This window comes from Drosophila busckii, chromosome X (genome assembly GCF_011750605.1).
Source record: "Drosophila busckii strain San Diego stock center, stock number 13000-0081.31 chromosome X, ASM1175060v1, whole genome shotgun sequence".
Taxonomy (NCBI): Eukaryota; Metazoa; Arthropoda; class Insecta; order Diptera; family Drosophilidae; genus Drosophila; species Drosophila busckii.
This window is the reverse complement of record NC_046608.1, coordinates 6,843,509-6,854,059: the sequence shown is the minus strand read 5'-3', so window position 1 is coordinate 6,854,059 and position 10,551 is coordinate 6,843,509.

Below are 10,551 nucleotides of genomic sequence, written 5' to 3'. Positions count from 1 at the left end.
GCGCAAAAAAATAAAATAAAATCAGCAGCGCAACTGCTGCAAATTAAATATGCATTATTTATTAAAAATTATTTTGAGCTTTTTGGTTGTGCGCGGCTTTATGCAAAATAATTAAGAGTGTGTGCGGGCAATTAATTACAAAATTGCTCACGGCTCATATAACTTAACATAAATAAACAATTTTTGTTTGTTTTTTGGCGCATTTTTTTGCATTTTACGTTTGCGGCGCATGTTAAATTTGGCACATAAATTTGGCAATTTTATGACAGGACATTTTTTTTTTTTTTTTTTTGTGAATTTTTGGCGTGCACATAATTTTTTATACTTTTATTTGGCCGCAGGCATTAAAAAATATTGCAAATGAAAATACAGATACAATATTTTTTTATTTTTTAACGTGCATCATTAGAAAGTGAATTGCGCGTTGTCGTTGTTGTTGTTGTTGTTACTGGTTTTGAGCTGAGCAGCACCTTTCTCTTAACGAGAGAGCCAAGAAAACAAAACCAAAAAAAAAAAAACAGTCGAAAATTGATTCGCTTTGGCTGCTGGCAAACCCGATGGCCAGGCCAGGTTGTTCAGTCTGGTGTCTGGTTGGGTCCGGTCTGGGGTCTGGGGTCTGGGGTCTGGTGTCTTGTCTGTCAGGCCTGCGGCAACGGTAGTCACAGGGCCCGGGTCTATAACTTAAATTAAATGCAAATTAACAAACATTTTGAGCGCTCGCATGTAGTACTTACCCCACCGTACCTCCCCACCATCTAATTTCCATTGTCAACCAATTCGCTTTGGCTTCAGCCAATTTAACGCTCCTCAGCAGCTTGTCCAACACTTTGACAGTCGCTTAGACCTGATTCACACACCAGCCAGCCAGCCAGCCAGCCAGCCAGTCAGCCAAGCTACACTTGGCCAATTGTTAATGATGCTCGTAATAATGTGAAGCTGTTTAAAGCGAGTGTGGAGCACCAGGTGAAATTGGATCAAGCCTGGCATTAGCTTTGACTGCTGCCAGTGTCAGTTGGTCGCTACTCGCAATTACGCGACTAATTATGCTTAATTTTCAAAACAATTTCATTGCGCTAATTATTATAATTTCCATAGCTTTTAATTAGATTCTATTATGCAAGGCGACAAGGAGCAGTTAAGTATGTAAACGATTTAAATAGCAAAAGAAAGAGCATAACAAGTTCAAATACAAGCATAAATAATAATAATATATGTAGCTCACATCACGTATACGTCGCTTTGATTAGGAATTTCTTATCTACCAAGTGCTATCAATTGCGCTACGAGCTTTGCAGCTTTGCTTAATTCTGCGTAGACTTTGGCGCTTTTCTAATTTACATTTTTAATGAAATATAATCTTACGAATTTTTTATATTAAAATCAGCAAAAAATCCACTTCAAGCGAAACTGATATCTTCGATATTTTTTATAAATCTTAGCTACACTTTGCTGTATTAACTTTTATTCCAAATAATAAAATCTCTTCAATTGCTGTGGCCTGCTTTGATTTGCTTTGCACTGCTAAATGCTACAATCAAGCTTTAATATTTTTAGTTAGCTGCACTAAGCTTGCTTATTATATATAGCATTGTTTATATATAAAAATCTGAGCTGCAACTAAAACTTTTGATTTCATAAATTCCCAACCCATGTCCCAGTCAGTGCTTCACTTTTATTTTCATTAAATAGGCGCTCACACACACACACACACTCACATATAAAAGTTTTAATGGCTGTGAGTTATTTTATTTCACGTTTTTGCTTTAGCGACAACTGAAATGGACCCCCAACTTTTTGGCGACGCTCCTACAGCGTTCCCTCTCGCTCTCTCTCTCTCTCTCTCTCTCTCTCTCGCGCGCGCTCTCTGTCTTTCTCTTTGGGGTCTCGCGGGCCAAATGGACGCGACATGCGACAATTGAAAGTGTTGTCAATTTTTGTGCTTTGTTTTTATATTTGCCAACTGACTTTTCACTTTTCTTTTCATTTCAGTTATTTTTTTGTATATTTTTTACATTTGACGGCCAGTTTGCTTTAGATTTCCGTCATTACGGTTATGCGACATTAATCTTTGTTTGTAGCTTGTTAGTTTAGTTTCATATCATGTGCTCGTTGTTGTTGTTGTTATTATTATGATTATTTCGCATTGTCTTTTGTTTTCTTTTTTGATGAACGCCCAAGCAAAATGACCGAACCGCCAAGTTTTGACCTGTGTATGGTTTTCATTTTCATTATTTTTTTTGCTGTCGCGCCGTTGACTTTTGCTCATGTGAAGAAACCCGTTTCAGCTTTAAGCCAAGACAACCTCTTGACCAGCTTTTGAGGTGCTACCAATAAGTAATGAGAGCTGCTGTTGAACAAAAAACACAGCCAAGTAGCCAAGTGACCTTTAGAGTGTGTAAACCTTTTTTTTTTTTATATGCAATTTGCATATCAAGATCATTTCATGGACACACTTTTGTAACAGCAACGTGTTCAACAAATTACAACAATATAAAAAAAAAAAACATACAATGTAGCTTAAGCTTAAAAATAAAATTATGAAGAAGCGCGCAGCTTTGCAAATAAATAAATAAATGCTTAGGGAAGAAAATTAAATATTACAAATGAATGTTTCAAATATTGGAAAAGTTACTAAATTCTATTAAATTATATAGCTGGGAATTTTTTATTTTATTAATCACAAACTAATATATAATTTTGCATTTTTGTTGCTATTTTATAACAATTAATACCAAATATAGTTTCTGCGTAATGTTGCTAGAATTTCTGCCAGCAGATCATTAATAACAATTTATAAACAATTAATAAATTTGTTGAAAACGTCGCTAAGCAGCAATTGATTTTTTTATGCGACAACATTGATTTATTAATCAATTAAAAATTATAAATTCAAATTTTATATGCAGCTAATTGATTGCCCGACGCATTTAAGTTGTATATAAGCTTCAATATCGGAACTCAGCATAATATTTTTATTAACTCTAGTGGTTCGCGACCCAGTTTCCCAGCTTAGGTCTTAACTTTTGTCTCGCGATCAAGTCAAGTGCAGTGCAAACAATGCTCAAAGTCTCTCAAGTTTGGGCATCATATTTTGACCTTTAGTTGCCGCCAGCCATTTCGATACCCAAGTCTCATGCATCAAAGGCCAATCAAAGCAGCAGCAGCCGCAAAAAAATAAACAGAGTCGTGCAATTGTTGTTGACCCACTAACTTTGCAGAAAAGAAGAAGAAGAAAAAACCAGCACGGAAGTTTCAGCTCAGGCCAAAGTATCTATAGCTATAGCTATGTCTATATCTATAGTTTATGTAAGCAATAACAACTATTCTCACCAAAAGTTGATTGCGCGCTTTGTTTAACGCATTTAGCATGCTCTACAAAATAATAAAAAAAAAAAAAAACAGAATTTGTACAACAAATTTAGCAAAACGTTTTTAAACCAATTAAGCGCTGCTTTATTTTTTTCTCGCTCTCTCGTTCGCTCTTTGGCGCTGAACTGACAGCAACAATTAATAATAGCATTGTTATTATTTTTGAATTTTTTTTTTTTTAGCTGTCGGCGCTTTTCATGCCATAATTTTCAACTTCCGCAATTCGCAAAAGTAATGGAAAAATTTTTGTTTTTTAGCCAAAAACTAAGCACAGCATGATTCATGAACTTTAGCTAAAAATCTGATGTGTAACCCATTTTTGTACGCTCAACTTTGACATTCGTTTAACTTTGTATTTTTTGGTTAATAAAAATGATGATATTGCTTTTATATTTATTGTAGAACCAGTTGCCATAACCTTGACAAAAAAAAACACACAAAAATTTATAAAAAATACAAACACATTTTTTTTTTATATAGCGCTACGTAATTGAAAAGTTCCCACAACAGACATTTCCCGTTTCGAATGCAACTTCAACTTCCAAGGCAACAATCTATAAAAAAAAAATATCATATGCTTCATCGAACTGCACGAACGCGTCTAAAACGCCTTCAGCTTAAGGGCAAGATAACAACACCTGTGATAAGAGGAAAACGTATGCTTCGTTCACACGAACACTTGTCTAATTCAGTCCCTTTAGTGCATGAGCTAGCGAAGCGCGTAGCGAGCTGTAAGCAACCCAAGTATCTAGGCCGCACACACAATTGCAACATAGTAAGCCACAGCACCGTTGCCAGTCAGATTACATCATAATATGCGTACGATCCATTCGACTGGACTACACGCGCGCAGTACCGACCTAACCAACTGGCACGACATCTTCTCCTTGACGCGAGTCATGGCACCCTTAACGAGCAGAAGACGACATCTCACCTCAAAGACTACAAACTTACGACGGCTTAAACTAGATACATGTGGGATCTGCATTTGCTTAACGCCAAAAACTACTTTTTTTATTGAAAAATTTTTAAAGTGAGGTCTCTCGCTTAAAGAAGTAATGTCCTTCGCGTTCACATTGTCGTAGCTCGCAGTTGCGCCAACAAAACCCTGCCATTCTCAACATTCTGGGGCAAGTTTTATTGTTTGCTTAGAATTCTGAAGAATAAATTTAACTCTTAAATTTATAATGTCAAAATTTGACTTTTAACATAAGACGCGCATCCTAAAACAGCGAAAAACATCACAATCGGGAGTTGATTTTTTGCTACCTAATAGTTCATACTATAATAGCAGCTGCCGCTAAATCTTATTATGTGGAGTTTCAGCGTTGAGCAGCGAACATGCCTGCTAACCTAATGCCGAAATAACAATTGCCTATGAAACATATTATTTGGCATATAGACCTACGTATGCAGCTAACATTTTTGTATTTCATTCTTTGCACTTATAAATGTTTTAACAAGTAGCAAAGCAGTTTTAAAGATCTATATTCCTGCACGTCAAAGTAAGAATTTCTGTCTCTTGTCTTCAAGTGCGCTTGAGCCAGCTCAATAACTAATGCAAACAAAATTGCATATATAAATATTATTGACATATATTATATAAGCATGTAAGCTCATAAGACTAAGCTAACGATTTGCTATTCAATTTTTTGTGATGCAGTAAAATTAGCTTTTTAACACAAGCATAAAGCTACTTTGTAAAATATTTCTAGCAGTCAAAATAAGTAAGAAGTTCTGGTTTGTTTCAAGCTTTGAGCAGCTGTAAACTAAGCAAATAAAATTGCTATAAAATATTATTGCATATTATATAAGCATGTAAAGCTCATAAGACTCTAAGCTAACATTTTGTATTTCATTTGTTAAACTAAAAATTGTTTTTAACAAAGCTAAGGCAGTCAAAAGTCAGAATTTCTGGTCTGTTTCAAGCTTTACAAAGCTACAACTAAGCAAATAAAATTGCTATAAAATATTATTGTATATTATATAAGCATATTAAAGCTTAGAAGACTCTCAGCTAACATTTTGTATTTCATTTGTTGCAGTAAAAATTGTTTTTAACAAAGCTAAAGCAGTTTTAAATTATTTCTGCAGTCAAAAGTAAGAATTTCTGGTTTGTTTCAAGCTTTGAGCAGCTGTAACTAAGCAAATAAAATTGCTATAAAATATTATTGCATATTATATAAGCATGTAAAGCTCATAAGACTCTAAGCTAACATTTTGTATTTCATTTGTTAAACTAAAAATTGTTTTTAACAAAGCTAAGGCAGTCAAAAGTCAGAATTTCTGGTCTGTTTCAAGCTTTACAAAGCTACAACTAAGCAAATAAAATTGCTATAAAATATTATTGTATATTATATAAGCATATTAAAGCTTAGAAGACTCTCAGCTAACATTTTGTATTTCATTTGTTGCACTAGAAATTGCTTTAACAAAGCTAAAGCAATTTACAATTATTTCTGCAGTGAAAAGTCAGAATTTCTGTTTTGTCTGCACGAATATTTATTTGAAAAATGTTAGTCTATTAATTTGTGCATTGTTTGTAATAAAACTTGCCTGGCAAACAACTTTGATTCGCATGTGAGCAATGACATCAAGACTGTGAGCTGAAGTGAACAAATGACAGTTGTTAAGCATTGAATATGAATGGATAGGTGCGAGCGACTGGTTAATGGGCGTGGCTGGGCGTCTAGGGCGTAATCAACATGCACACCAACAGCTCGCTGGTTGGGTTTATAATAACTATAAAGTATATGAAACTGACTGCGGTTGAATGCAGCTAATAATGCTGGATAATTATTTCGATTACGAAGGAGCGGCGGCGGCAGCAGTTGTTGTATTAAATATAAGACATGTATCGATTACACTGCATGCAAAACACTTCCCCATATAAGTATGCGCACACTCAGCAGCAGCAGCAGCAGCAGCAACTCAAAACTTGAGTTCGAGTTGAGCGCGCACATGTAAAAAACAAAAATAAAACGAAATCGAAACCGAAACCAAAAACGCAAAGTGTAGCCTTAATTACAATAATAAAACAAACAAAAAAAACAACAACATTAGAAAATGAAGTCAAGCCGAACCCCAGCTCAGCAGTCATCAATTGCAAGTTTGTGAATCGTCACTGTTCCAGTTCCAAGTCAAGCCCAGCCAGGGCTATCATATGACCGCAAGTTGCTCCATTCAAGCGTTGCACATTTTCTGCTGCTGCTTCTTCTTCATTTATTTTAGTTGCACACCCAGGGCTTAGCACAACTGAACAAAAAACACGTGTCTCGAGACAAAGTCCCAAGCTCTCTGTCCATTTGCCCATTGTTTTGTCTTAGTCTCTGTCTTCTCTGCTTCTTCGATTATAATGATGTGACGTTAATGGATGATGTAATGATCTCAGGCCCTGGCCACGTAATCAGCAACAATAACAACAACAACAACAGCAACAACAAAACAGCTTTGCTTAATTTGCTTAAACAACTCGCTGTGGTTTTTGATGCGCCCAGTTGCTTCCTTTTTTGCAAAATAACTGCACAGACAACAAACAAACCAAAAAAAAAAAAAAAGTTTAAAACAAAACAGCAAATTAAATATATTAATACAAAAAGCGAGCTACTGAACTCTAAAGGTTTAAGTGCAGACTTTACTTAGCTTAGCTGCTGCCCTTGAGAATCGCCTAGAAGGCTGCATTTAAGAAATTTCAACAATAAAATAAATTTCATAGTTAGCTAAAAGCAAAATAAGGGTAGTCCAAGCGCAGATCCTAAGGAAAATTTCTGGCGTCCCGTGGTATGTCCGCAACAGAGACATCGAAAAAAATTTAAAAGTGCCGATGGTTGGCAACCAGATATGTGGAACGCCTCGGTAACCACACAAATGCACTTGCCAGGCAACTAAAAAACCTCCCTAAAAGGGTCATCACTTAAATGTAAATAATTGTATATATATGTAGTAGAAGTATGATATTGTATGTATATATATGTATGCACCCTTTTGAACCTTTTATTATTGCTTTCCTTATATATAACTAGATTAAATTGCCCCAGCGGTAACAACAAGCTTGTTTAAACTAAATAAAAATCAAAAGAATTGAAAAAAAAAAAAACATAGTTAGCTAAACAAATTCTATTCAACAACTAAGCATAGCACTTTATAAAATATGCCAAACGGCAACTGTAATCCCCCCCCATAGGGAGTATTGCCCTCTTGCCTAATTTATTTCTCTTATATAATATAGCTGTTTATCATGCCATTCCATTCTATACTGCTATTCCATTTAAATGACGCTTATCACTTCATTATTGATTGTTTACCGAATTTAGCTTTGGCCTTTTGCCAAAAAAGTTCTACATTTGTTTTTTTTTTCGAAAGTAGTTTGCATATTTTATAAAACTGCTAATTCAAAGTGAATCACAGCTAAGCTTCAAAATTTAATTGCATAAAATACACTTTGACTGACTGAAACTGAAGCGAGGTGCGTTCGAAAAATAAAGAAATCAAATTTTGATGCACTCAAAATAAATAAATAATTTTTTTTAATATTTTTTATTAGAATTGTTGAAACTTGCTTAGCAAAAATGATGCAGCACTATTATTTATAACTTTATTACTAAACAAATTAAGCAATAAATCATGCAAGGACATTAGCTAATCGTATGCTCATTATTTATGGACAACACCTCGTCTGGCACTGTAAGTAGCCCATGCATGGGCAATCAAATTATTATCCAAAGCTGTTGACAAATTTTGTGTGGTGAGTGAATTTGATTTCATTAACACATGTGACTTTTAATTAAAGCACTGTTTTTTTTTTAATTATTGTTGCTAATAGATTTTGTATAGAAAGCGTGACTTGTGATTTCAATCAAACGCGTTTTCTTCTGCTTCAGGTTTCGCCTACAAAAAAAAAAAAAGATTTCATAATCGCTCGCGTAAGTGAATTTTTGTTTAACAAATTTTCATGCTTACATGTGTGTATATGGCTGTGTGTGTGTGTGTGTATGTTATATGCACAAATATTCTGTTCACAGTGGGCGTGTCTATTGAATTCAGCGCAAGGCAGTTGTGTTTGCTCGCTTTGATTTGTTTTTACTGCTTTTTTACCCACGCCACATGCAAAAAAAAAACAATGACTTAGGAAACGAACTTGCCCCCAAGACACAAGCAATGCAAAAAATGTGGCACAGCCAACAACAACGACGACGACAACGACGACGACGACGACAATGGCAACGTTGCTAAAATGTGAATAGGAACAAAATGTTGCAGCGAATTAGCTGCACGTTAGAGCTTGCCACATTTTGTTGTTGCAGAACAAACCGCTCATTAGGCGCATTAAATGCAACATGTGCAATGTTGTTGTTGTTGTTGTTGTTGTTGTTGCTGCTCTTATTGTTGGCAACGTAATTACCCGATAAGGCGCAACTTTAATGTTGCCCTAAAACACAAACACACAACTGAGATTAACTTAATGAGAGCTACTAAGCTAGTTTCTTAGCTTAACTTAGTTGCAATATAGCTCGGAACTGATAGCTCTGAACTAGTTAATATTTAAATATGCAGACTTTTAATTCATTAGCATTGTAGCTTAAATCTGTGCTCAAGAGCAAGTCAAATTAAAAAGTAGTAACACTTGATTTAAAAATTGATTTTTTTGAACTTTGCTAAGCTCTAAACCTCTTAACTAGATCAGTAGATTTTAAAATGTTTATGCATGATTTATTTATATATTAAAAAACTTATATTTTGTTTAAATTTGTTTAACTCTAAACTTCTTAAGTGCATCAGTAGATTTTAAAATGTTTATGCATGTATTATTCATATTAGCCTTAGTTTATTTTTAGTTTAAATTTGTTTAACTTTGCTAAACTCAGTTTAATTTTGTTTAAATTTGTTGTACATTAGATTTAAAATTGTATATTTATATTTAAAGTTTTTTGTTGCTAACTTATTAGTTGCGCAGCAGCAACAATAGTTGACAATGTGAAAATTTATAGCGACTTTCGCATTTACAGCTAAGACTAAATAATAATATATGTGTTTATGTGTGTGTGTGTGTGTGTGTGTGTGTGTTAGCGGGTGTGGAAAAAGCGCAGTAAAAGTGCAGGCAGCAGCGTCTTCTCCCAGAGCTCAGCCCCATTGTCTGCTGAGCCCAAAAAACTAAGTGCATGAGAATTAGGCAGCGGCAATGCCTAAGCAGCCAACTCGGAAGAGTGCTTGTGCCAGTTACACACACACACACACACACACACACATATATATATATATGTACATATACAGTTGCATTTGCATACTTAGTTAGTTAGTTAGAGCTAAGCGCTGTATTGGGGTAACGTTCATCACGTTTCGTCGATGCAACTTCTCAGATAACTGTTTCTTCATGTTTGCCACACTCGTGCGGTTGCATAATACAGCAGCAGCAGCAGCAGCAGCCACAACAACAACAACTAACAAAACAATGCCAGCGCTTAAAATGCCACAATTATCCAACAACAACAACAACAACAGCAACAACAGCAACAATAAAAATAACAACAAAACTATTTTGGACAACTGCTTCTTTGGCTTTTAGCTTTAGCAGCTTCCTACTTGCCCCAGCCCAAGACACCCCCCAAAACCAAACTGCCCAAACACTAAAAAAGTAAGCGCATTAAATTTTGTGCGCAAACAACTTTTGTATACACTTTGACGTCAAAAGCATAACAAAGTTTAAGTTTAATTTATTTGAAATTTTTTGAATTTTTTTTGGTGGCTGCAAATTGATTTTTTTCAATTTTCTGCGCAGGCGTGTGCAAAAAAATTCAGCAAAAATATAAGCAAATTGCTTTGAAAATAGAAGAGCTCAACTACCAAATTTTATTGCTCTAGCTCTGCTAGTCTCTGAGTTTTGCTTGCTCATACAGTCGGCACATAACTATGTATATCAACTCTGTTTGTCTTGCTCAAGAAGAATAAATACACTTTGTGCTATTTGCCACGTCTGCTGCTACATTTGGCACAACTTCATCATACCCTTTGCAATTTTTTATAAGAAATATCAAAGTGTATAAAAAGCGGCGCACCTAAGTGGGTCACAGCTGTTGTTGTTGTTGTTGGGCTGTGGCAGTCAGAATATAATTGTTTGCCTTTTTTTTGTTTTATTTGATTTTGTAGACATTTTTGTCTGCCGCTTTGCCATTTGCCCGATTGCAA